The sequence below is a fragment of the Giraffa tippelskirchi genome, chromosome 12 (assembly GCF_054371585.1).
Source record: "Giraffa tippelskirchi isolate mGirTip1 chromosome 12, T2T-mGirTip1v1.2.pri, whole genome shotgun sequence".
Classification (NCBI taxonomy): Eukaryota; Metazoa; Chordata; class Mammalia; order Artiodactyla; family Giraffidae; genus Giraffa; species Giraffa tippelskirchi.
The window spans coordinates 39,157,935-39,185,921 of NC_137286.1; the positions used below are offsets into that span (position 1 = coordinate 39,157,935).

General features: G+C 47.8%; 1 protein-coding gene across 2 annotated transcripts in view; it reads right to left on the minus strand.

Moving 5' to 3' along the window:
• The window catches only part of APBA2 (amyloid beta precursor protein binding family A member 2), a 133,151-nt gene that overhangs the window by 90,715 nt on the left and 14,449 nt on the right, over positions 1-27,987 (minus strand). For both annotated transcript variants that reach the window (XM_081546645.1, XM_081546646.1), the window contains exon 2: positions 13,018-13,121. The gene's annotated coding sequence lies outside the window, so the exon portion shown is untranslated. The remainder of the gene's footprint in view (positions 1-13,017; positions 13,122-27,987) is intronic.

Genomic DNA, 27,987 nt, shown 5'->3' on the forward strand with positions numbered 1-27,987 from the left:
GAGCTTGACCATCTGGACACAGCCTCAGACCCCAGCCCACACAGCTGGGGAAGGAGACAGAATGTACCAGACAAACAGATCCCAGCCCAGGCGCCCCTTGTCGACCACACCCCTTTTGACACCCCTCCAGGCAGGACCCAGCTGTCCCCTTGGCCGGGCACACTGGGCACAGGCTCAGATGGCCTCGAGGCCAGCACCCAGCACACGCAGGTGTGTCCTGTGCGTACCGGAGCCTGCTCTCCTGCAGGCACAGCCAGGAGGAGCTGAACAGCACTTTGCAGTTGATCAACTGCTTCCTCTTTCTGCATAAACATCCCTGTCAAATGCACACTGCCATCATGCCCATTTCACAGACAGGAAGGAGGGGAGACTGAGGTTCAGAGAGGTGGGGGCTCCCAGGGGTCACCAGAGTCAGCAGCCTGACAAGGCAGGATCTGTCTCCATCTCTGGTCCCTCCGTTCTAGCTCTGCCACCAGCTCCCTACCCCTGCTGCTACCTGCCCTGACTCATCATCACCTGATCCCCTACCTGCCCCACCCAGGTCCCTCTCTGCTTCTCTTTCACTCCCCTCGGCATCCACCCACCAGCCCAAGGGCTCTGTGAACACTGGCCACTCCCGCTCCTTCTCTGTGCCCTGGCTCTAGTCCCCGGGCGCTGAGCTGTGGAGAGGAACTCAGGAGGCATCGGGTGCCTGGCACGTGCTGACCCGTGGGTGTGATTACCTTGTGCCAGGAGCCGCCTGGGACCCCAGGGGACAAGGCGGCCTGTGCACTGAGCCAGTCACCCACCATGTTCACACAGTCCTGGGACCGGCTGGGGTGCTCTGCTCTCCAAGACACAGGACCCTTCTCCTGCCAATGGTTTTGTGTCCCAAGGGAGGGGAACCCCAGCCCCCAGCCCCTAGCACAGAGCCGACATGGAAGGTAACAGAAGGCCAGCTGCCTGGGGCCCAGAGCCCATGGCTTCTACCTGAAGCATCTTCCTCAAGAAAAAACTGCGCAGGGGGGGCTGGCAGAAGGACAGCCACAAGGCAAACCTGGAGGGGCCCAGTCAGGACACTGCGTCCGCGTCATACATGGGGAAGCTCCAGCAGACCCACCAGGATGGGTGCCAGAGATGCTGGGATCTCTGCAAAACCAAGTTCTCTATTTCCAACTAGACTGAAACACCTCCCAGGAGGAAAGCACTTCCCTTCATTTCCCCACAGGCAATCAGATAAACAAACAGCAGGCCAATATCAAGACCTCCAAACTGACCTGAATGCATGTCAGGCACAGCAGATCCTAGTCTGGAAACAGAGGCTCCTGTATCACGTGGGGTTATCAGAGCCGTGCTCTGCGTGAACTAATGAAGCTTTAAGATTACACAGGGAACTTACTTACAAAACAGAAGCAGACTCAAAGACTTAGAGAATGAACTTAAGACCACGGAGAATGGTCACCGTGGAGAAGGGTGGGGTGTAGGGATAGATTGAGAGTTTGGGACTGACATGTACACATGGCTTTATTTAAAATGGATAAACAACAGGACCTATTGTACAACACACGGAACTCTGCTCAATGTTAAGTGGTGGCCTAGATGGGAAAAACATTTGAAAAAGAATAGATACTGTATATGTAGAACTGAATCACTGTGCTGTACACCTGACTAACACAACAGTATCAATAACTCTACTCCAATATTAAATAAATTTTTTAAAAATCCTATGACAAACCATAATGGGAAAGAATGTAATAAAAAAGAATACATATATGTAGAACTGAGTCATTTTGCTGTACAGCAGTAATTAACCCAACATTGTAAATCAACTATCCTTCAATTAAAAATTTTAAAGCTATTAACACTTTTTCAAAAAGCATATGATCTAACACAGTATCAAACTAAGCTAAACAGAAATGACTCTATTCTCTTGGATAAGTGGGGGGACCTGAACAAGGAACACCTGGCAGGCTCCCACCCTCAGCAAAGACCATCAGGGTCTCCTGTGGGGGCCTGTCCACATGGGAATCTACCTGAGCTGGACAGAGGCTGTGAGGACTGCTGACTCCCCCACAGCTCCATTCCAGCTCCACCTTCAAGACCCTGCACTGCAGCCTTGACCTTCAGCCCCCTCTGGTAATGATCCCCAGGAAGGCCTCCGCCTGTGCCCAGAGAGGGTCACAAGGTGGCCCTAACCTTTGCGGGCCCTAGAATCCCTCAGGGATGATTTCAAAGCCATCTGCCTGCACCCCAGGCTGCAGGTTCCCAACCTGACTGTTCAAGCGAGACGTTATAGAGCCTACAATCAGCAGGGCCGGGCGCCATCCACACCACACCTGCCAGAGTCCACAGATGAAGGAAGGCAGGCTAGGAGGAAAGCAGGGCCACAAGGGGAGTCAGATGACAGAGGCCCCAGGAGTCTAGGCCACCACACTGAGCTCTGCTTTCCTTAAGGAGACCTTGACATAGGGAAACATCAACTAACATAAAGGGTTTCCCTGGTGGCTCAAACAGCAAAGAATCTGCCTGCAATGCAGGAGACACGGGTTCGATCTCTGGATTGGGAAGGTCCCCTGGAGAAGAGAATGGCAACCCACTCAGTATTCTTGCCTGGAGAATTCCATGGACAGAGGAATCTGGCGGATTACGGTCCATGGAGTCAGAGTCAGATACAACTGAATGACTAAAACACACACACACACAACCAACTTAAAAGTTCAAAGCAATACGGAGTTGGAGAACTAAGTCTTCCTCCTTCCAACTCAGCCTGCATGGGGGAATAGAGAAACACTACTTTCTTCCTTAATGATGACAGTACTGGGTCGGCGTGGGGCACGGCCCTGGATGACCCACTCAATGCCTGCCATGCCCTGTTAGGACCTCACTGTGTGAGCAGCTGGTCAGAGCAACAAGGAGGTCACGCCCCCGTCTTCAGCCTCCACTCTGTTCAGAGGCCTGCCTCCCCGCCACCTGTTCTGCTGGGGACACACCATGGACCGGCCACAGCAGCGTCCAGGTAGTAGAGCAGGCGTGAGCCAAACCCATGGGATCCGTGATTCCTCTTTGTCGTATTCATCTGTGACTGCCATGCCCAGCACATGTCTGGGGAAGAGGAAAGGAGGAAGAAAGACAAACAGGCTGGCTTGCTCCAGAACCCACAGCGCAGCCAGGCAGGCGTTCTTGAAAGGACTATTATGGTGGGGACTGCCTCCCCACGTCCACCTCCACTATCTTCCTTACAAACAGAATTTGGATTTTAAGGTGAACTACACCTCCTCCCATTCACCTAGCTGGGGCAGTGTAACTAGCTTCTGGCCAAAAAGATATAAACAAGACTCCCAAAAACAACCCTTAAAGGCAGCTTGCTCAGCTTGGAGACAGACACCTTTTGCTCACCTTTCCTCCTTCTGCTGCCTGGAACACAAATCTGATGGCTGGAGCTCCAGCAGCCATCTTGGACCACAACATGCTTTGCAGTGAAAGCCATGTCTTACAACAGTGGAGCAAAAAGATACAAGAGGTCACTATCAATAATAATTTCATGAAGCTGCCCACCTCTGGGATTCTTTTAAGTGAAACACTAACTTTCTGCTTGTTAAAGATACTGTTACTTTGTAGCCAGATTTAAGCCTAAGTAATATAACAGAACACCTCTCCTATTTCCCAGAAAAGCAGGTTAGGGCACTCTGCTTGGACATTCTTTTCCCTTTCCTCTGGCCTCACTCTCTGATAGAAACCCTGTGACTGGACAGCCTTGGGCAGCTCAGCCACCAGGTGCAACTTGGGGCAGTCCTGCAGGTGTGACCATCTTCTACAGTTCTGGGGGTGCCTCTGGGGACAAAGCCCTGAGGCTGACAGGTGACAGCTCTGAGCCACCATGGGTCCCCACAACAAAAAGACTCCCAGTCAAGGATGAGCCCACACAGGTACCCAAGAGACCATGCCCATCTGGGCCCTAGGGACTTCACGGGTCACTGCATGGCCTTTGTTTTGCCTCAGAAAAATTTCCCTCTTCCTTATCTCATCAAGATCAGCATTTCACCCACCAGTCCTCAACAGCAAGGTCTACAGAGCAGACAAGGATGGCTGGACTCCAAGTATGTGGGCACCTGCTTTGCACAATTAGAGCCAATCACTAACCCCCGGTCCTCCTCCGTGGAAGGCTGTGCATGGCTTCCGGTACACCTCCTATCCCATGTGTGCTCCCCACACTCAGAATCAAAGGGCAAGCTTCGAACAGTCTCACCCTTGCCCAAAACCCTGCCAGGGCCCCACCGCCCCAAGACACAGTCCAAGCTCCTTACCTTCATCCCCGAAGCTGTAGAGAGCTGGCCACCTGCCTGTCCCACCAGCCTCCACTCCCTCACTTTTCCCCAGCACTGCCTCTCCCTGAGTTCATGGGCCCTGTCTGGTCCCAACACATGGGCAGGTCTCTGCCCACCCAGAAGCCACTGTGTCCTGCGTCCCTCCAGGCTGTTCTCCTCCTGCATAGGCCTCCGGGCATAATCAGTTCTTCCAGAACCTTCCCTAGTGCCCTGAGCTGCAGCCCACATAGGACTTTCTCCTTGGGCTCCAGCATCAGATCCCAGGCTTTGGGCTCCCTGGGGACAGGAACTGTCTGTCAGTATTACCTCCTCTACAGAAGCTGGGCTGATACACAGCCGGGGGGGCAGGTGGGCTGGAGAAAGGGCCCCACAGGCTGACTGTGCAACCTGTCAGCCCCGCCATGGGCCCCAGGCCAGTGAGCTGTGGGCTCACAGACTCCTCCAAGGTCGGCAGACATGAGGTCTTCACAGCTGAGGCTATGGGCAGGGCTTGCCTTGCTCCAGGGACCATTTCCCAGCAGACAGGGCCGCTCCAGGCATCCCCTCCCCATTCCCTCTCTTTCTTCGCCTGAAGAGGCTTCATTTTCACTCCCGCTGCAAGCAGAGGGTGCCTGGCCTTACTGTCTAGGACCGAAAATCACAGCTCTGCCCCTCAAGGATGTCAGTCACTGCTGCTGGAATGTCCACTGTCCTCCACCTCAAGGGAACTCTGGTCCTCCTGACATAGGCCCCTGCAAGAAGCTGAGGCAGGTCTGCCCTGAGGGACAGAGAGGGTGTCACGAAGCCCAGGTGCAGTTCCATGGCCACAGCGACAGGTCCCGGACCTTCAAGGTCCCAGACAGGCCCTCGGCCCTCACCGCTGCACGCTGCATGGTCCAGCTACTGTCACAGCTGTCCACACTCGCTCACCTGGGGTAGGAGTGCCTGCACTTCGAAACCACCCTCAGTGCGACGGGGCTCTCGGCCTGTAGCAGGAAGGCGGAGGCCCCCGCTCCACCCTCCATGACTCTCAGGCTCCCGCCCAAGAGCACAGTCCACCTGCCGGGCTCACTAGGCTCCAGTCACAGACAGTGCCTCTGTGCCTGGCCCAGCTCAGCCTAGATGACCTGTGAGCCGAGGTGCATCCTCAGCGATGCTGCTCAACAGCGTGTCTGGTAAAACACCTTGTGCCCGGAAGTGCCACAGACAAACATCTGCAAGCATCACTGTGAGTCCTGCTTAGGCCAGCACAGACTCGGGAAGGACAGAGCAGGTCCCGCCTCAGGATCGGGCAGGGGCTGAAAGGGGTGACCTCGCACACTTGTGTGGTCGGGTTCGGGTTATCACCAAATAGCAGCACTGCTGCTTCAGGACATGACTGGAGAGACACTCTCACTTTGCAAAGTTGGACAATTAAGACAGTTCTGGAGTTTGCTGAGGGAGCATCATGCATTCCAGGAGCTATTTCTCCCTATGAGAGGCCAGAGTGGTCATTTCTGGGGTCTGGTGGTGCCTAAGAGTTAATTGGGATGTTGTTGTCTAGGTTTGGCTTGGAGATGAGAAAGCTTTGTGTTTCTTCAAATTAGCACTAATTTAAAATTACAATTTTAGTCTTAATTGTATGTATTTGGGGATCCCATTTAAGCCTCTGGAAATAATTGCAGGGTAATATTTTGGGAAGTCATATTAAAATGTGCAGCTGTTGTCTGGAGACAGGCCTCTGGGGGTGGGCAGAGCCCTGGTAGAGAGGGGTCCAGGGCAGCTTTCATGGCTGATCCACACCCCCTCCCCCTTCCCCAGCCTGGCTCTGGAAGGGGCTGCAGGTAAAGCCCCTCTGAACGCAGCATGAACCAAATCCACCCCTCCTTACTGAATCTGGCACTGCCAGGACCCAGGAAGCCAAGGCCATGTGGTCACCATGCCACAGCCTGAGCTGCTGGCATCAGGGTTGGGGGAAGGGCTGGAGGGATGGGCCAGCAAGGTCCTGGAGCATCCCCTGCCCGCAGGGTGCAGAGGTGGTGCTGGCAGGTGCGGGTGTCATATTCACTAGGAGCCCTTCCAAACCCTGGGGCTCTGGGTGGGCCCCATGAGAGCCCAGGCTCTGTGCCCAGGATCGGGCGTGCAGTGAGGGGTTGACCCATCACAGAGGGGTTTATGATCTGAGAGTGGTCCTTCCCACCCCTCACCCCCACCCCAGGAATGTCTGGAAAGAGCGCAGAGGGCCTCTCCCCGCTCCCGCAAAGGATGTAGGCAACTGCGAGCACTGCATTTGTCCTAAAGACATACCCTGAAAGCCCTTTTCCATCTGTGCTGGTGGGGCTGGTGGCTGGGCCCTCAGAGAGGTTGGGGGACAGGGTCTTTGGGGCCACCATAGCACTTCTGCCTCCTCCTAATTCCTTGTTCTACAGAATATAAGTGGGCCAATATTACCCTGTAAGTAAACAACCAAGATAGGCCATTTGAGCAAAGAAGCGACATCATCTTTAGCGAGTGGGTGGTGGAGCCAGGCTGCCTTGTACAAGAACTCTGGTCTTTAGGAATACATATTTTTTCCCTTCCCCTGATGCAATTAGGAAAATAATATTTTTTTACACTTGCAATTAAGAGCAGAACAGATGGCAACGGTTTAAAAATCTGTTCACGAGACTTGATACTGGGGGTGGGGGGGGTTGTTGACAAGACATGGAGGATGGGGCGACTCTGTTTTTCTTGCTGCGTGGAAGGCCCACTATTGTGATCCCCTGTACTGGGGACTTAAGGAAAGGGGTGAGAAAGAAGGTTCATCCACAGTAAGAGGGCAAAACAGCTGGCAATTTAGAAGTGACAGCAGGAAAGCCCACCTGTTTCTGTGCAGCTGGGCCCGCCCTGCTGCCCGGCAAGGCTGCAACCCCAGGACCCCCACAAGCACCATCATCACCTCATGTTCCTCATGGCAGTGCTGGGCCATTTCCTCCATCCACCGAGGACCTTCAGAGCCTTCCGGACATAGGTTCCCTCGTCTGTGCTTCAAATTCACCAAGACCACAACACATGAGAGAAATCCTAAAAACTAGCCATCACTGTGGCCAGGTGGCTTGGCCTCCTGATCACCTTTGGTTTATTCATTCAGAACCTGCTGAAACCAAACTGGATCCTGTGGGGCTCCTGAGCACGGAAGCCTTGCTCTGTCCCCCATTTCTTGATTATAGGAAATAAGCTTCATTCAGCCCCCATTACCTTCCCTGGGTTCCAATGGACAGGTTCAAGCAGTTGCTAATTAGGGATGGGAAGGGAAGAGGAGATGGCTTCCCTGGTGGCTCAAATGGTAAAGCGTCTGCCTGCAGTGTGGGAGACCTGGGTTCGATCCCTGGGTTCGATCCCTGGGTTGGGAAGATCCCCTGGAGACGGAAATGGCAACCCACTCCAGTACTTCTGCCTGGAAAATTCCATGGGCTGAGGAGCCTGGTAGGCTACAGTCCATGGGGTCGCACAAGGGAGAAGCAGTCAAGAAACAATAGTGCAGGGACTTCTCTGGTGGACCAGTGGCTAAGACTCTGTGCTCCCAAAGGAGAGGGCCCAGGTTCAATCCCTGGTCATGGAACTAAGATCCCACAGGCCACAAGTAAGAGTTCTCATGCCATGACTAAAAGATCCCGCATGCCACAGCAAAGATTGAAGATCTCCGTGCTGCAACTAGGACCAATGCAGCCAAATAAACATATTTTTTAGAAGAAGAAGAAAGCAGATATTAAAAAAAAAAGAACCAGTAGTGCAGCCTTGGGGCAGGGTCCTGGCTCCTCGGGGATACACATACTATTACAACTTTGAGTTCTGCAGGAATTAAGTCGTCCCCCACCCAGATGGAAGATGGAATAAGGATATGGACCCTCGTGACTTCAGTCAACTAAAGCTTGGACTCTGTTGATTTTTGCCCCAATTCTATGCTGGATTCTCCTCTGTTCAAGCTCCCTCATGGATATGCATGTACCCATAGCTTAAAACTTTCCATTTTGTAGAGACGCTGCTTTGGGAAAAATCCCTGGTGTTCTCCTCATTTGCTGCAGGTAATAATAAATCCTTCCTTCTCTCGATCTTTGGCTTGGTTGTGTCTATTGGCTCAAACCCACCAAGAGGTGAACCCAGTTTAGGGGTGACACTCCCCCTCCCCCACACCTTCTCATTTCACCAACAGGCTCCTGCTGATAACAGTGGGTTCCCGCTGATAACAGTGGTTTCTAGCTGAAAGAACTCCAAGACCAGACTCTTTCTAAGGCTGAGGGCTGAGAGAAGCTCAGTGTCCAGAGGGGAGGCCAAACCTAGGCCTCTGTCACCTACAACTTCAGGAGATATGACACACAGCCCAACTCCTACTGCATACTCAGTCACTAAGTCGTGTCTGACTTTTTGCGATCCTTTGGACTGTAGCCCACCAGGCTCCTCTGTCCATGGGATTTCCCAGCAAGAATACTGGAATGGGTTACCATTTCCTACTCCAGGGGATCTTTCCGACCCAGGGACTGAACGTGCGTCTCTTGCATCTCCTGCACTGCAGGCAGATTCTTTACTCACTGAGAGATCGGGGAAGCCCCAGTTCCTAATGAGATTTACACAGACTCACACAAGAAAGTCCTTTTCCTCAGTTTCTATTTTCCATTATAACATATCTGACTTTCAACAACAAATTAGAAAGCATGTCAAAGGCAAAAAAAATAATTTTTTAAAAACCCATACTCTAAAGAGATAAAGCAAGCATCCTAACCAGACTCAGATATGACACAGATTTTGGAATGAATAGACTGGAAATTTAAAGTAACTATGATTCATATGTTACAGACTCTGATGGGAGAAGACAGCATGTAAGAACAGATGGGTAATGTGAGCAGAGCTATGGAGAATCTAAGAAAGAATCCAAAGGAGATGCTAGAAATTTTTTGAAAACTGGTAATAGAAAGGAAGAATGTCTTTGATGGGCTCACCAGCAGACTTAATACAGCTGAGAGGAAAATCAGAGAGCTGGAATACAGGCCAATAGAAACTTCCCAATTGAAATTTTGCAAAAAAGAAGGTCAGTCCAGGGGTGAAGGCAGAGACAGAATAGAGCATCAAAGGACCATGGGACAATATTAAATATATAACATACATGTAACTGGAAGACCCAAAGGAAATAAATGAGAGAATGAGGAAGAAAACATATTTGAGGTAATAATGGCTGACAATTTTTCTAAAATTAACAACAGATACCAAACCACAGATCCGGGAATCTCAAAAAACACGAAGCAGAATAAATACTTTTAAAAGAAAAACAACATGTGATTAACAGATGCAAAGTATTATATATAGGATAGGTAAACAATAAGGAAACCTTTATGCAGGTCAGGAAGCAACAGTTAGAACTGGACATGGATCAACAGACTGGTTCCAAATAGGAAAAGGAGTCCGTCAAGGCTGTATATTGTCACCCTGCTTATTTAACTTATATGCAGAGTACATCATGACAAATGCTGGGCTGGAAGAAACACAAGCTGGAGTAAAGATTGCCGGGAGAAATATCAATAACCTCAGATATGCGGATGACACCACCCTTATGGCAGAGAGTGAAGAAGAACTGAAGAGCCTCTTGATGAAGGTGAAGGAGGAGAGTGAAAAAGTTGGCTTAAAGCTCAACGTTCAGAAAACTAAGATCATGGCATCTGGTCCCATCACTCCATGGGAAATAGATGGGCAAACAGTGGAAACAGTGTCAGACTTTACTTTTTTGGGCTCCAGAATCACTGCTGATGGTGACTGCAGCCATGAAATTAAAAGACGCTTACTCCTTGGAAGGAAGGTCGTGGCCAACCTAGATAGCATATTTAAAAGCAGAGACATTACTTTGCCAAGAAAAGTCCGTCTAGTCAAGGCTATGGTTTTTCCAGTGGTCATGTATGGATGTGAGAGTTGGGCGGTGAAGAAAGCTGAGCGCTGAAGAATTGATGCTTTTGAACTGTGGTGTTGGAGAAGACTCTTGAGAGTCCCTTGGACTGCAAGGAGATCCAATCAATCCATCCTAAAAGAGATCAATCCTGGGTGTTCATTGGAAGGTCTGATGTTGAAGCTGAAACTCCAATACTTTGGCCACCTCATGCGAAGGGTTGACTCATTGGAAAAGACCCTGATGCTGGGTAGGATTGGGGGCGGGAGGAGAAAGGGACGACAGAGGATGAGATGGTTGGATGGCATCACCAACTCGATGAACATGGGTTTGGATAGACTCCGGGAGTTGGTGATGGACAGGGAGGCCTGGCGTGCTGCAATTCACGGGGTCGCAGAGAGTCGGACACGACTGAGCGACTGAACTGAACTGAACTGAAATAATAAGGTCCAACTGTGTAGCACAGAGATCTATATTCAATAGCCTGTGATAAACCATAATGGAAAAGAATATGAAAAAGAATAAACATATAGCTGATTTCACTTTGCTGTACAGTAGAAATTAACACAACATTGTAAATCAACTACACTTCAATCAAATAAGTTTAAAAACAACAACAACAAAAACTACACCTAGGCATATCATATTCAAACTGTAGCAAGCCACAGACAAAGAGAAAATCAATACATCAATACTCGTTTTAGGAACTTCCCTAGTGGTCCAGTGGTTAAGAATCTGCATAGCCAATGCAGGGGACACGGGAACTAAGTTGCTCGTCTGGAAACTAAAATTCCACATGCCATAGAGCAACTAAGCCCATCCGCCACAACTACTGAGCCTGCATGCTGCAACTAATGAAGCCCAAGCACCCTCCAGCCCGTGCTCTCCAACAAGAGAAGCCACTGCAATGAGAAGCCTGCGCACCGCAACTAGAGAAAGCTCGAATACAGCAACAAAGACCCATTGCAGCATAAATAAATAGATAGAATAAATAGAAGACAGAGTTTGTCAGAGTGAATAAAAACACAAGACCCAACTAGATGCTGTCTATAAGAAACCAGTGTTATATAATATAAAGACTCTGACAGGTTGAAAGTAAAGAGATGGAAAAAGATATACCATGCTAATTACAGTTGAAAGAAAACTGGAGTATCAATATTCGTTTCAGACAAAGCAGACTTTAGAACAAGGAAAACCATCAGGGATAAAAAGGAGGCATTACCATGAGATGCATAATTCAATTCAGTTCTCCAACATGAGATCAAAATCGTAAATGGCTATGCACCTAACAGAGCACCAAAATATATGAGGCAAAACTGATAGAATGGGGAAGAGAGATGGGCAAATCCATTATTATAATTGGAGACACCCATATCCCCCATCAGTAACCAACAGAACAAGTAGGCAGAAAATCAACAAGGATGGTGCCCCTGGACAGCACTGCCCATCAGAATGGAATTAAACTAAAAATCGATAAAGGAAGATGGGTGAAATCCCCAAATATCTGGAAATTAAACAACACATGGGTCAGTGAGGAAATACCAGAAGAATTTTTTTTATTTTTTTAACTAAATGAAAATAAAAATAAAAATTTCCATAGTGTAACAAAAGCAGTGCTTATCAGAAATACATAGCATTAAATATATACATTAGAAAAGAAGAAAATATAAAATAAATAACCTAGGCTTCTACCTCAGGAAACAAAATGAAGGGAAACTGATGCCTAAAACAAGCAGAGGAAATACCATAAAAATTAGAGCATAAATCAATTAAGTTGAAAACAAGAAGAAAAGAAAGAAAATCAATGAGCCTGAAATCTCTTTTATTGACCAGTTGCTCAGTCGCTCAGTCGTGTCTGATTCTTTGCAGCCCCAAGGACTGTAGTCTGCCAGTCTCCTCTGTCCATGTAATTTTCTAGGCAAGAGTACTGGAGTGGGCTGCCATTTCCTACTCCAGGAGATCTCCCCGACCCAGGGATCGAACCCACATCTCTGACGTCTCCTGCATTGGCAGGTGGGTTCTTTACCACTGTGTCACTGTATTGACCAGGCTAACTAAGGGATACAAGATATAAACTACCAGTACCAAAACAGGAAGAGGAGTCATCAACACTGATCTCATAAAAAAGGATAACAATATAACATTAAAAGGATGATTTGATTACATAAAAGAGTGATACAAAGAACTCTGTGCCCCCAAACTTGATAATCTGGATAAAATAGACCAATCCCTTAAAAGACGTGTACTGGCAAAACTCACAAGAAGAGAAATAGACAAACAGAACAGCCATATGCATTTTTTAAATTGAATAAATAATTAATAACCTTCTTAAAAGAAATCGGCAGGCCCAGATGGTTTCTCTGCTGAAGTGTACCAAACGTTTAAGGAAGGGATGATACGATTCTCTACAATCTATTTCAGAAATCAGAAGAGGAAGAACGTGTCCTAACTCATTCTCTGAGGCCAGCATTCCCCTAATATCACAACCTGGCCCATCACCACCTTAACAGTAAGGAGGCAATAGTGCCACTCAGATACCCCCACTGGCAGAAGAGGACCCGGTGGGTCTGAAAGGAGAGAGAACAGGTGACAGGACATGCATGTCTGCTCTGTGCGGCTTGTTCTCTGGGAACGCCCAGAACTCGTATTTCTCATCAATATGTCAAAACAGAAAATAGTGAGAAACAAGTGCCGCTGTCCTGGAGCTCTTGCTGGAGAAAGATGGCAGGGTGGAGGCATCTGGCTGTCCCCCCTGCCCTCAACGGGTACAGGAGCACAGGCACTCAGATGCATTGGCACATGGGACCTGGCAGGCAGCGTGGTGACCCTACTGGTCCTACTCACCGAGAAGCCACAGGCACCCCTGGACCCTGGGCCATCCGCAGGTCAGTCCTGGGCTCGCCGTGGGCTCCCCCCACGAGATGCAGAGACAATGGATCCTCTGGAGACTGTAATGGAAGAGCACATGGGCATCAGACGGCTGAGCACACACAGACTGCTCGGGTGTAAACAGAAGGAAGTTCTCCAGTGTGGGTGCTGATCATGATCACACACTCAACAAAGCTCCCTATTGTCATTGTTGTTTAGTTGTTCAGTTGTATCCAACTCTTTTCGACCCCACGGGCTGTAGCCCGCCAGGCTTCTCTGTCCATGGGATTTCCCAGGTAAGAATACTGGAGTGGGTTGCCATTTCCTTCTCCAGAGAATCTTTCCAACCCAAGAATCGAACCCATGTCACCTGCATTGCAGGTGCATTCTTTACCACTGAGCCACCAGGGAAGTCCTCCAAAGGATACTCCTTAAAACAGGAAGAAGCTAACCAGACATGGACACAACCAATGAACTAGTAAAATAAAAGTTTGGTAGTCTATGTCATTATGCTTTGGTCAAGACCCATAGAATGTACAATGCAGAAAGTGAACTTAACTCTAATTTAGTTAATAATAATAATAGTGCATCAATATCAGCTCATCAGTGGTAACTAATGCACCATACTAATGTTAAGATGTTAATAACAGGGGAGATGAGGAGGGTAGGGGTTACAGGCCATCTGGAAACTTTCTGCTCAATTTTTCTGTAAATATAAAACTGCTGAAATAATTACACCTCCTAATTTAAAAAAATATGCTGGTTGATATTCAGAAGGCTGAACGGAAAGATGGATATAACTGAGCAGCTGATGGGTAAACTGGAAGACGGAGCCACGAGATTTTCCCAAAATGCAGTGCAAACAGACAATGCACAGCAATCCCTGGGCATGTTTCTCCTGACTTTGATGAGAGCCACTGGGCTCCAGGAGCATCCTTCCCTACCCCCACGGGCTCACGCTCTCTCTCTCTCTCCAAATTGGGGAGATTTAGCAAATTCTCAGGCTTTTGGTTGTTCATCTCATCTTTCCCCAAGACTGTTTTGGGGGAGGCAGGGGGACAGCACAGGAAACCTTAGAAACCACGTCAGCCTTTGCCTGGGTCCTCAGCCTCTCCCAGGCTTCCCTAGTGACTCAGACGGTAAAGAGTATGCCTACAATGCAGGAGACCCGGGTTCGATCCCTGGGTCAAGAAGATCCCCTGGAGAAGGGAATGGCAACCCACTCCAGTATTCTTGCCTGGAGAATCCTAAGGACAGAAGAGTCAGGTGGGGTACAGCTCAGAAAGTTGCAAAGAGTCAGACATGACTGAAGGACCAACACTTTCACTTTTGACCTCTCCCAGACTATGGTTTTCCCAGTTCATGGCCTGAGGAAGAACCACTCTCTCTTTATTTAGTTATTGGTGGTGAATTATTTCTTCACTGGTTTTCACTTTTTTAAAAAAATTATTACTTTAGGAGTCCTAGTAAAGTCTTTCAAAAAAGCAATTCCACCTTCTCTATCAAATTTTAAATATGCATATCTTTTTACCCAACAACTGCATTTCCAGGAGGACTCACATATACATGAAATATGTGAGTACAGGGATTTTCCCTGCAGTAGTCTTTTTAAAAACTGGAAGCAACCTAAGTGCCCATAAATAAGAGAATGGTTAAATAAATTAGAGCAGGGCCCACAAGCTGGAGTACTCGGAGACTTTTTTTTAAAGAGGTAGCCAATATGCATCCACCCAGAGAAATCTTAAAAGCCTAGAACTGAGCGAAAATGGCAAGTTAACTAAACAGCATGTGCTCTGTGTGTGTTTCTGTGTGTGTCTGCATGTATCTGTGTGTGTGGATCCCAGTTACAGATGCAGCAAGCCAGCTAGACAATGTATACACATCTGCAAGTCCAGGTATGGACACAAAGGCAAACAGAACAGCCCAAAAGGGCTTCCACCAATGCTCGCCAGCACTTCCTCCATGGGCAGTGGCATGGACACAGGAGACGAGGCCATGTGGGCATCGCTTTTACTCTACTATACACATGCTTCCTGGCTGGGTCTTTTACCAAGACGCATTTCTCATCCAGCAGCATTCAGATGAAACTCACAGTCTGTGCGTTTGAGAGTTTCATATTCTAGCTGGGAGGTGCTGGCACCAAGAAAACCGACCTTGGGGAAGGGCAGCCAGGTGGGAGGGAAGGAAGCAGGGCTTCCTAGGGGGATGGGGGAGAAGCACACAGGCACTCAAGATTCCTCGGAAAGGAAGGTCACCCCTGGGCAGCAGGGATGAGAACACACACAGCACAGAGGCCAGGAACAGAAACACAGGGCAGGCAGGTGAGGATCAGAGATAGGCAGCATCCTCTATCACTCTAGATCCAAGCACTTGCAGCCCTCATACACCAGGCCCTTCACTGGACCCATGGGATTTAAGCCTGGCCTCTGAGCAGGTGAGCAGAGCCCACCCCTATGTGTGGAAGGTCCTGCCTTCAGTCCTGGACCATAATACAGCAAACTGCAGAGTGAAACATCCAATTTATATGGGACAAAACTCAGCAGTTCTGCCCCCAACAGTGCTGATGTGCTGGGTACCAGAACACTAGCTCCATGGCACATGGCAGGCGGTGGCTTGGTCACTGTGGAGCGTGGCACGTGGTATGTGTTTCAGAAGCACTTGCTGAATGATGGGTTAATGAATACACGGATAGATGTTACATGTCTTTGAAATCTTACAAAACACCTAACATACATTTTAAAAGTAAATGCACACACAAGATACTCAAGGTACCTCTGAGCAAAAAGCCCAGAGAACAATGGATAAAGATCCAGAGACACTGGGACCGAGGGTCCATTCTCTGACATCCCTGCAAACTGGGAGGACTGCCCTGTAACCGTATGAGGGTGCCCAGATGAAGTGAAGCCACCCCCCAGTCCTCAGAAATTGGAAGAGTAAAAAGAAACAGCCTCCAGAGGGTGCCAGACGGGAGTACCCCACCCACCCAGCTACCCAGCCTCCTCACCCACGCCCACCTGGGTCACTAGCCGTCAGCTGGAACTCGGGCTTCTTATGCGGCTTCACCTCTGTGATGCTGGGTGGTCTAGGGTTGGACGTGAGTTGTGAATGAAGCCGGGAGCCTGGGCCGCCCCCTCCCAGGTTCCAAATCCTCATGTCCCTGAGGCCACAGCTTCTCCCTTCAGACTTCAAAGCGCAAAGGACAGATCTGTGCATAACCCAAGCTTCCTAATCTGGGGATATTCTCAGAAATAGCAAGTCTCTTCTCTGGCCCTTCCTGGAAATAGCCTGGCTCTTACATGTGACAAAAGGATGCAAAGTGGTGTCTCCGTGATCTGAATATGAACACTGGAAATACTTCCGGGTCTTCCAAATGGCAATAAAAAATATTTTAAATAATTTAATGTCAAGTCCATTTAACAGAATTCGAGATAGCTCAGGCAAATACATGAGGAGAGGAAAGAGATGAGCAATGAAAAATTCTAATGGATAGAGCGATATAAGTAGGACTGAGGGGAAAATCACTGCATAGCCTCAGAGGATTCCCAAAGATGACACTCTTGAAAATCTCTTTTAAAACAGTATGATCCCAGCATCCCACAACTCCAAAATACTCTAGCAAGACGTGTCTTCAGCAGCTTGCAGAAAACATGCATGCTCATTATCTTCCTTGGAATGGCAACAACAAGGGAGCTCTGATTCTATCTTTCCAGCAAGGGAACTGCCAGGAGTCTCCCATGCACACCGCTGACAGCTCCCTTTCACATGAGAAGTAGTTGTTGTTATTGTTCAGTCGTTCAGTTGTGTCCACCTCTTTGCGACCCCATGGACTGCAGCACGCCAGGCTTCCCTGCCCTCCACTATCTCCCAGAATTTGCTCAAATTCATGTCCATTGAATTGCTGATGCCACCCAACCATCTCATCCTCTGCCACCCCCTTCTCCTCTTGCCTTCAGTCTTCCCAGTATCAGGGTTTTTTCACAATGAGTCAGCTCCAATGAGAAGCAGACTCACGTCCAGATGGGCTCGGAGCTGCAAGCAGACTGCCCACCAAGCTGTGACAGTGTGGGGTGGGCAAGGGGACCATCATGGCAGCCACCTTTTGTTTTTTTAAGTGGGAAACATTTCTGAATGGCTTAAACAGGATGTATTCTGATGTTTAAAGCTCTATTAAATTGAAGAAAGAGAAAGAATCCATACCCAGCTCCATATGGAACAAGGGAATATCACTAGCCCCCAGATTGTCGATGAATTAAACTCGTTCCCTGATCCTGCAGAGCAGCCCTGGGTCTGGGCATCTTATCTCTGTCAAGCAGGCCAGTGGGCAAGCTGCTGCCACACGGCCCCACGTGAGCTGCAGATGTCAGCAACGCGCTATCTTCTTTGTTCAGGGGACACAAAGCAGTCCAGCACTGGTGGCTGTGTTCTTTCTTCCCAAGAGAACCTAATTGGGACTGTCCTTCTCTGGTGTCTGGTCTCCCTGGACAGAGCAGGAATGTAGCCAAAAGAACCCAAACTATGCAGCTCACAGGCTCTTCCCTGGCTCAGTCAGGCCTCAGCGCACTAAGCTCCCAGCTCAGGATGCAGAACCCGGGCACAGAGGGTCTTCTGCATCTAACGGTCTTCATATGAAGTCATAATTTTTATTTTTTTGGCTGCGCCACATGGCATGTGGGATCTTAGCTCCCCGACCAAGGATCAAACCCACATCCCCTGCATTGGAAGGCAAAGTCTTAACCACTGGACCTCCAGGGAAGTCCCTGAAGTCAAAATTAAAATCATATCTTTTTACAGTCCTATGAACAAATATCAATGCTTCTGACTGAAAAACCAGAAAATGCAAGTTATTCATTTAGTGACTTCCTTTTTAGAAAAGAATCACATATATGAAACTTGAGACAGTCCCTAAAAATCAACATGTATGATCCTTGAAACTCCAAATATCTGAATTAGAAATCATTTCCTATCAAACCCATTCAATAGAATGCAAACTATCTCAAGCATATATACTATTATTAGTGTATAATAGATAGAAGGAATATGAAACTAAAATTTCAAATACATGCAGCTCTATAAAAATGAAAAGAGAAACATTGTTTCATTGCTATATGCAGAATCTCCAAAGATGATGTTCTGGAAACCAGCCATGGTTTTGACATTTATGTAAACAAATCAGTGACTTCCATGGTGGTCCAGTGGTTAAGACTTCACACTCGCAATGCAGGGGGCCCAGGTTCTATATCTGGCCAGGGAACTAGATCCCACATACTCCAACTAAGAGTTCACATGCTACACTAAAAAGATCCTGCACGCTGCAGTTAAGACCTGGCACAGCCAAATAAATAAATAATTTTTTTTAAAAAGAAAACAAATCATTGTGATGTACTGGGACAAGGTCTATGAGAGGATAATGGTGGGAAAACACAAAACAGAAGAATAAAGTTGGAAGACTCATGTTGCCTGGTTTCCAGAGTTACTGTGAAGCTACAATAATCAAAACAGTGTGATGCTGGTGAAAGAATAGACAGATAGATCAATAGACTAGAGCAGGGAGCCCAGAAATTGGCCCACGTAATAATAATCTACTTATCTTTGACACAGGAACAAAGGCAATATGATGGAGAAAAGATGTAGTTTTTTCAACAGACAGCCACGTGCAAAAAAATGAATTCAGACACAGATTTCAGATCCTTCACAAAAATCAATGGATCCAAGACCTAAAAGTCAAAAACCAAAGCTATAAAAACTCCTGGAAGACAATGCAGCAGAAAAATCTAGATGAACTTGTGTTTAGCAGTGACTTTTTTAGATATGACACCAAAGGCATGATCCATGAAAGAAGGAATTAATAAGCTTGACTTCATTAAAAGGTAAAGTTTCTGCTCTATGAAAGACACTGTTAAGAGAATGAAAAACAAGCCACAGACTGAGAGAAAATATTTGCAAAAGACACATCTGATAAAGGATTTGTTATGCAAAATATACAAAGAACACTTAAAAGTCAGCAGTAAAAAAATAAACAACTCAATTATAAAATGAATAAAAAATGTGAAGACACCTCACCAAAGAAGAAAACAGCCAGTAACCATATGAAAAGATGCTTTTAATTTGGGCAATGCAAATTAAAACAGCAGTGAGAAGACACAGAGAACAGACTTGTGGGTGCCAAGGGGGAGGGGTGGAGAAGGGATGAATTGAGAGTTTGAGATTAGCAGATGCAAACTTTCATCTATAGGATGGATAAACAACAAGGTCCTACTGTATAGCACAGGGAACTATATTCAGTATCCTGGGATAAACCATAATGGAGGGACTTTCCTGGTGGTCCGGTGGTTAAGAATCCATCTTCCGATGCAGGGGACATGGGTTCAATCCATGGTCAGAGAACCCACAATGACACAAGGCAACTAAGCCTGCACGCCCCAACTACAGATCCTGCACACCAGAACTGGAGAGAAGCATGAGCGACGCAACAGAGATCCTGTATGCTGCAACTAAGACCCGACACAGTCAAATAAATAAACATTTTTTAAAAACAAACAAAAAAGAATGTGTGTGCCAGTGCAGGAGACACGGGTTCGACCCCCTGTCTGGGAAAATCCCACGTGTCACAGAGCAACTAAGCCCATGTACCACAACTACTGAGCTTGCACTCTAGAACCAGAGGACCGCAACTATTGAGCCCACGTGCCACAACTACTGAACTGCGTGTGTTCTAGAGCCCGAGCTCCACAACAAGAGAAGCCACCACAGAGAGAAGCCCTTGTATCACAACAAGAGAGTAGCCCCCGCTCGCCACAACTAGAGAAAGCCCACACAGCAACAAAGACCCAGCACGGCCAAAAATAAACAAATAAATAAAATGATTTTAAAAGGAGACAAAAGCTGTTGTTAATGAATAAATAACTTTTACCACCGCCATCAGCAACAAAAAGCCAGCAATGAGATACTACTACATATCTAACAGAAGGGCCAAATCCAGACACTGACGACACCAAGTGGTGTTGAGGATGCAGAGCGACAGGAACTCTCCTTCACTGCTGGTGGGGATGCACGACGGTACAGCCACTTGGGAAGACAATTCGGCAGTTTCTGAAAAAGATAAACTCACTACTCTTGCCACAGATCTAGCAATCTTACTCTCTGATAGTCCACTTCCCCAAAGTTGAAGATTTATGTTCACACAGAAAGCTGCACATGGTGGTTTACAGCAGTTTTGTTCGTAGCTGCCAAACATGAAAGTAAACAAGCTACCTTGATAGGTGAGTGGATACAGAAACTGAGGGTCACCCAAGGCAGTGGAAGATTACTCAGCACTACAGAGAAATGAGCCATCAAGACATCAAGGGCTTCCCTGGTGGTTCAGTGGTAAAGAATTTGCCTGCAATGCAGGAGACCTGGGTTCAATCCCTGGGTGGGGAAGATCTCCTAGAGAGGGGAATAGCAACCCATTCCAGTATTCTTGCCTGGAGAATCCCATGGACAGAGGAGCCTGGCGGGCTAGAGTCCATGGGGGTCACAGAGATTCAGACACAACTGAAGTGACTGAGCACATAGCTGAATCACTGCACTGTACACTTAAAACTAACACATTGTCAGTCAACTATACTTCAACTAAAAACATAAAATAATACATGTATTTTTCAAAGCCAGACCTGAAGGGACAAAAAGACTGGTAAGTCTCTTTTCCAACCAACGTGAGTGGTGTGCTGTCGAGGACTGGAGCACAGTCCGGGTGCCCTGGATGGAAAGTTCCTTCACAAGCAGCTCTGTGGACGAGAAACACCCCCCAGCCCCCTTCCTTTTGACACAAAAGACACTGATGGCTGCTGTTAAGATGCAAGTCACATAGGCCAAGGCAGCACTTTAATTTACTGCCTACCATTAAGGTTTCAGCAGGAATTACTATGCCAGACACTGTTAACCCGCCAGTCCCCAAGCTCTTCTCATTCCCTGCTGGGTGTTGCTGGACATCTTCTGCTGCAGCAGACACCCTCACCCTGCTCATGTGAGGACAGACACCTCCGACCCCACCTACCACGTAACTACACAGATCGGTCAGTCACCGGCTGTCGCCAAGCCCTGAAGAAATGAGACGAGTGTTTCCCTCAGACTGAGCAATACACTACTGCAGGGGCTTCAAATGAAAAGCCACATTCCCTGACCCCGACTTCCTCACACCACCGCCCAATCTTTTTCTTTATTTCTGACTTTAATTCTTTGGATGAGGTGGACCTGGTGGTCCAGTGGCTAAGAATCCACCTTGCAATGCGTGGTATGTGAGTCCAATCCCTGCTCAGGGAACTAAGATCCCATGTGCTGCAGGGCAACTAAGCCCATGCACCGCAACAAGAGAAGTCGCCACAATGAGAAGCCCATGTGCCATAACTACTGAGCCCGCACACCACAGCCAGAGTCTGTGCTGCAACAAAAGATCCCACTGGGTGAAACTAAGGTCCTCAAGTGCCACAATGACTCAACATTCTATAATAACCTATAAGGGGAAAAATCTGAAAACGATGGATTATATACATGTATAACTGAATCACCGTGCTGTACACCTGAAACTAACACAACATTGTATGTAAATCAACTAGAATTAAAAAAGAAAAGACAAACCCTGTAGGACTCTGCTTATACAAGGCCTCTAGAGTAGTCAAACTCATAGAGACAGGATGTAGAACCCTGGATTCCAGGGGCTGGGGGTGGGGGAAGTAGGGAGCTGGTGTTTATGGGGACAGGGTTTCAGTTTGGAAAGATAGGAGCAGTTTTGTAGGTAGATGGTGGTGATGGCTATACAACAAAGTGAATGTACTTAATGTCCCTAAACTGTACACATAAAAATGACTGAAGTGGTACTTTTATGTTATGTATATTTTATCACAATATACAAAACTAAAACAATAGACACCTTTGATGTCAGAAGACAGAAAGGGGCCCATCAGCCATCTCATCAGCTGATTCTCACAGGATGCTTCTTCTGCCCACGGAGAAGCCCCAGGCCTGGGGTAACCCAAAGAAAAGCCTCTGTCTAAACAATAACTTTGGTGGAATTGATACTGAGCAGGCCCCTGTGGGGCCCCTGGGCACAAAGCCTCTCTATGTCCCCGACTTCCTTGATTACAAGAAACAGCCTTCATTCAGCCTCCATGACCTTCCCTGATTTCCAAGGGGCATATTCAAGCAATTGTTAGTCAGGGAAGGAAGGGGATGCAAGACCAGGAAGAAACAAACAGTCAAGAGAAACGGTAGTGCAGCCTTGGAGCAAGGTCCTGGTTCCCCATCAACGGATACACACAACAATAACTTTGAGCTGTTCTGCAGATACTGAAATCCCTCCAGGTGGGAGAAGTTAACAATTAATGAGGTACGCTGCCCACAAAAGCATGTAGACTCCAGAACAGTTGGAACCTGAAGGCCGATGATGCTGATTCCTGCTTACCTCACCACCAGCCCATCAGAAGAATGCCCAGAAGCTCATCACACCCTCTCTTACTGTAAAACTTCTCACTCTCCTCTCCAAGTTGGGACACACGGTTTTTGACAGCATGGGCCTGCTGTGTCCCGCTTTGCCTGGCAAAGCAATAAAGTTCTCCTTTTCTACTTCACCCAAAACTGTCTCCAAGACTCAATTCAGCACCGGTATACAGAGAAGCTGAGTCAAGAAGCATCATTGTCAATGAACAAGGAGCCAGAGTCATTCCAGGAGGGTGAGGTGGGAAGCAGAGCTCTGAATGGTGAGGAGCCAAGTTTCTTGTCAAAATCAGGAAGAACTACAAGAATCTCACAGGAAGCACCATGCAAGGTGTTTTGGAAAATCCAGGAGCTCTAGCCTCATTGAGGAGCACAGTCCTGCACTCACAGGGCACCTGAGAGAGGCTAGAGGTGTAATTTATTTATTTTTCATATTTATTTTTATTTACTTATTTATTTGATTGCTCTGGGTCTTAGCTGTGGCATGAAGGATCTTCAGTTGCAGCATGAGCAGTCTAGTTCCCTGACGAGGGATCAAACCTGGGCCCTGCATTAGGAGTGCAGAATCTTAGCCAATGGACCACCAGGGAAGTCCCCAGAGGCATAATTTATGAATGCACAGGAGGATACTTTTACCAGTAGTAAAGTGGATTTTTTTAACAGCATTAAGACTTTTTAACAGACTTAGAAATGAAAGGGTTCCTGTCTGTACGGGTCAAGACAAGATTCTCTTTCTGACACTTCTGAGGCTCCATCAGGATTGGTTCAAAGAGAAAACCCACCGTCTCTGGCATCTGCTCCTCAGGAAAGGCAGATTTTATGGCTGAAAGGGCCAACAGGCTCTCCTGAGTTGAGACACCAGGCAGTTCATACACGCTTTAACCCTGGAACATTTCACGAGCCAGCTATGGGGAGAGACGGCAACCGTTGACCGTGGGATCAACGGTTGACCGCGGGACCCCTATGCTCCAATGTCAATGAAAGCAAACAGTTTTGTTACAGAGAATGGCCAGGCCCTGCCAGCTTCTCTGGGACCTGTGCCTCCATCCCACCTGGCCCTGTTCCACATCCCCACCAGCATCTCTGGCCATCACAGCAGCCCGTGAAATACCGCTCTGCCTGGCCAAATCAAAACAACTCAGCGCTGAACACGAAATGTTTCTGGACAAAATGCAGCAAAATAAAAGCTGCACAGGTCCCAAGTCCAACCCAGGTCCCTCCTTCACCCTCCTTGCCTGGGCCATGGTAGGCCTTTCCCTCGGAGCACGCAGATGGCTTCAGACCTGAGCCAGGATACACCATGGGGCCAGGACCATGAAGCAGGCTTCAGCGACACATTTTCCATTAAGCAGAAGAAAAGTGGGCAATTGTGAGCAGCCATATGAATGTAGTGAAATGCTGTCACAGTCCTGTCATTGGAAATAAAACCCATCCCATTAGGAGCACTGTAATTGCAGCCCATTCTGCGATGGTCGGAAGATAAGGGCTTAAAATCGAAAACCAAAGAGCTGCTCCTCAGTGATTCCCAGGAAACAAGGTGCACACAAGAAGGTTTTACAGCCACCCACACAGACCTGTCCCCAACCCACACAGAGAATCCTAGCCACCTTAGATTTCAAACTTTCAAGTAACACACAACGATATAAGTAAGTCCTTAACAGTATTGCACTAGCTAGCTGAGTTGTTGTTCAGTTGCCCAGTCACGTTCAACTCTTTGCGACCCCATGGGCTGCAGCACGCCAGGCCTCCCTGTCCCTCACCATATCCTGGAGTTCACCCAAGTTCGTGTCCACTGTATCAGTGTTGCCATCCAGCCATCTCATCCTCTGACACCCTCCTCTCCTTCTGCCCTGTCTTTCCCAGCATCAGGGACTTTTCCAATGAGTCGGCTCTTGGCATCAGGTGACCAAAATACTGGAGCTTCAGCATGCGTCCTTCCAATGAGTATTCAGTGTTGATTTCCTTTAAGATTGACTGGGGTGGCTGAGTTAACACACTTTAAGGAACCCCACCTCTCCAGGTCGGGGGGGATATGACAAAGCTAACCCCATCACCATGAAAAGCTGCCTGCCCCTTTTCATCGTTCAGAATACAAGTTCCAGGGACTTCCCTGGTGGTCCAGTGGTTAGGGCTCTGCACTTTCACTGCAGGGTGCATGGGATGGATCCCTGGTCAAGGAACTAAGATCCTGTAAGCTGAGTGGTGCTGCCAAAAATAATAATAATAACAGCTAGAATATAAATTCCAGAACACACTCTAAATTGGAAGAACCCCAACAAAACAGAACTCCTATCCCACTAATCAGGGAAACACACTGTTCTCAAATAACAGAGCCCACCAGCCCCCTGGTGTCAGACCTCACTCACACTTATCTCCCACCCAAGGCCTTGACTTGCCATCTATTCCCACATACTAGGGGCCACTTTCTGTCCACAACAACTGTCCCATTCCTACCCCTTGCTATCCCTCCAACCAGAGCTGCTGATATACCCCAGGGAAAGAGTGGGTCCTCTTGCTGGTTGCTACCCCACGAAAATATGATATGGCTGGCCTGGTTCTGCCTCCTACGGCTCTGAAGACACCACAGAAAGCCCTGCCGATTCCTCCCACTGGGCACCCTCCTGTGAGCGGAGGAAGTAATCCTGAACAAGGCCAGAAATGGGGTGTCAGGGACTACAGTGGGGAACGGGTTCCTGGAAGATGGGGCAGCAAAAATCCAAACACTCACAGCTTCAGCAGGCTCTAGAGATGCAAGATCTTTATTTGAAGGCAATATTTGAAAACCAGAGATGCTGTATCTCTATATTTTAATTATAAAATAATAGAAATAATAATGAAATAATACACAGAAACTGCAACTCAGAAAACAGCATGTACCCAAAGAAGGTTCAAAATCATTCCTTAATGTCAGAATCTTACCAGTGGGGACTTCTCTGGTGGTCCAGTGGCTAAGCCTATGAGCTCCCAATGCAGGGGGCCCCAGGTTCAATCCCTGGTCAGGGAGCTAGATCCAACATGCCATAACTAAGGATTCCATACTCCGCAACTAAGACCCAGCACAGCCAAATAAATAAAATAAATGACAACAAATAAATAATAGAGAAAATAATTATTTTTAAAGAATCTTAGAAGTAACAGAGACGCTCACTCTTGTTTACACACAGTGCCACAGACCTGGAGGAAGGGAACCATGGCAGAGAACAGCAGGCCTCCTCAGCCTCCCCCATTTGGACTGGACCTCCATCAGGCAACTTCTTTCTGTCTTTTAAGACTCTCGGGATTTGAGAATGAGGCTGAGTAGACGAGCACTTTAAAATTCATTACCAGGAAGTTCCCACAGACTTTGCTTTCATGCAGAGGAAACAGTCCATTTTTCCAAGCCCTTGCCTAAAAGTCCAATTTGGGGGAACTGATGTAGACTGTTCCATTTTGGGTTCTTCAACTGGAGGAAATTTTAAAATTCTTCCTTCCAGCTCAACAGAGTGAATCCACGAATCTGCTGCTTCTGAGAAAGGAGGACAAAGACCCCCATGGGGCCTCAGAATTGGGCAGCAGCTTCTCTCTGGATTCTCAGGATGGCCAACAGCATCCGTGGGGTCAGAACATCAGCCAAGCATCTCACAGTGGTGACCACCCTGACCCATGCACTGGGGCGGTCCCAGGTGGTTCAGGAAGAGGGTATGGCATCAATCCAATTCGCCAAACCAACAGAAAAATAAGATTTTCTTTTTTAAATGTTTGGCCGCATCCTGCAGCAAGTAGGAGCTTAGTTCCCAGACCATGGATCAAACTCACACTCCCTGCACTGGAAGTGCGGAGTCTTAACCACTGGACCATCGGGGAAGTCCCCAAAATTAGATATTTTAAACATAAATAATGACTTGTGGACATGGAACAACAGGCTAGTTCAAAATTGGGAAAGGAGTACATCAAAGCTGTATATTGTCACTCTGCTTATTTAACTTAATATGCAGAGTATATCATGCGAAATGCCAGGCTGTATGAATCCCAAGCTGGAATCAAAATTGCTGGGAGAAATATCAACAACCTCAGATATGTAGATGATACCACTCGAATGGCAGAAAATGAAGAGGAACTAAAGAGCCTCTTGATGAGGGTGAAAGAGAGTGAAAAGCTGGCTTAAAACTTAATATTTATAAAACTAATCACAGCCTCCAGTCCCATCACTTCACGGCAAATAGAAGGGGAAAAAGTGGAAACAGTTACAGATTTTATTTTCTTGGGCTCCAAAATCACAGAGGATGGTGACTGCAGCCATGAAATTAAAAGATGCTTGCTCCTTGAAAGGAAAGTTGTGACATTTCTAGACAGGGTATTTTAAAAGTAGAGATATCACTTTACCGACAAAGGTCTGTATAGTGAAAGTTATGGTTTTTCCAGCAGTTCTGTACGGATGTGAGAGTTGGACCATTAAAGCAGACTGAACACCAAAAAATCGATGCTTTCAAACCATGGTGTTGGAGAAGCCTCTTGAGAGTCCCTGGGACAGCAAGGAGATCCAACCAGTCAATCCTAAAGGAAATCAACCCTGAATATTCATCGGAAGGACTGATGCTTAAGTCAAAGCTTCAATCCTTTGTCCACCTGATGCAAAGTGTCGACTCACTGGAAAAGACCGTGATGCTGAGAAGGATTGAGGGCAGGAGGAAAAGGGGTCGACAGAGGATGAGATGGTTGGATGGCATCATCAACTCAATGGACATGCATTTGAGCAAATTCTAGGAGATAGTGAGGTCTTCCCGGTAGCTCAAATGGTAAAGAATCTGCCTGCAACACAGAAGGCCTGGGTTCAATCCCTGGGTTGGGAAGATCTCCTGGAGAAGGGAATGGCAATCCACTCCAGTATTCTTGCCTGGAGAATCCCATGGACAGAGGAGCTGGGTGGGCTACAGTCCGTGGGGTTGCAAAGAGTCAGACATGACTGAGCGACTAACACTACTACTAGGAGACAGTGAAGGACAGCCTGGCATGCTGCAGTCCATGGGGTCATAAAGAGTCAGACAGGACTTAGAGACTGAACAACTACAACAACAAATGGCTTGTAAGCCCAGGGTTCGGGTCCCTGCCTATGGGGTCAGCACCCCAGCACCCCCTGCCTGGGGTGAGGAGCTCCCAGGGAAGGGATTTCTCTATGGAAGAACATCGTCACACCCCAGTATCGGCCTGCGTGTCCTGGGGAAGACTCTGAGGCTCTCCACAGGCTCCCCCCCCTGGTTCTTGGTTTCCTCTCAAAACCCACAAGCAAACCCTGGATGAGGGTCTCCAGGGAGCCTGTGAGCTGGAAGGCCCCAGACAGGTAGCTGGAACGGTATTTGCTGGATGCTGCTTGATGGTGCAGCATCACAGGAGGGAGTAGGGGTGGGGAGGAGCAGTGCAAGGGCAGGGGTAGGGGGAGAGGACAAGAAAGAGGGAAGGAAGGAAAGCAGGCCCCACACACACACCATCTGTGGGCAT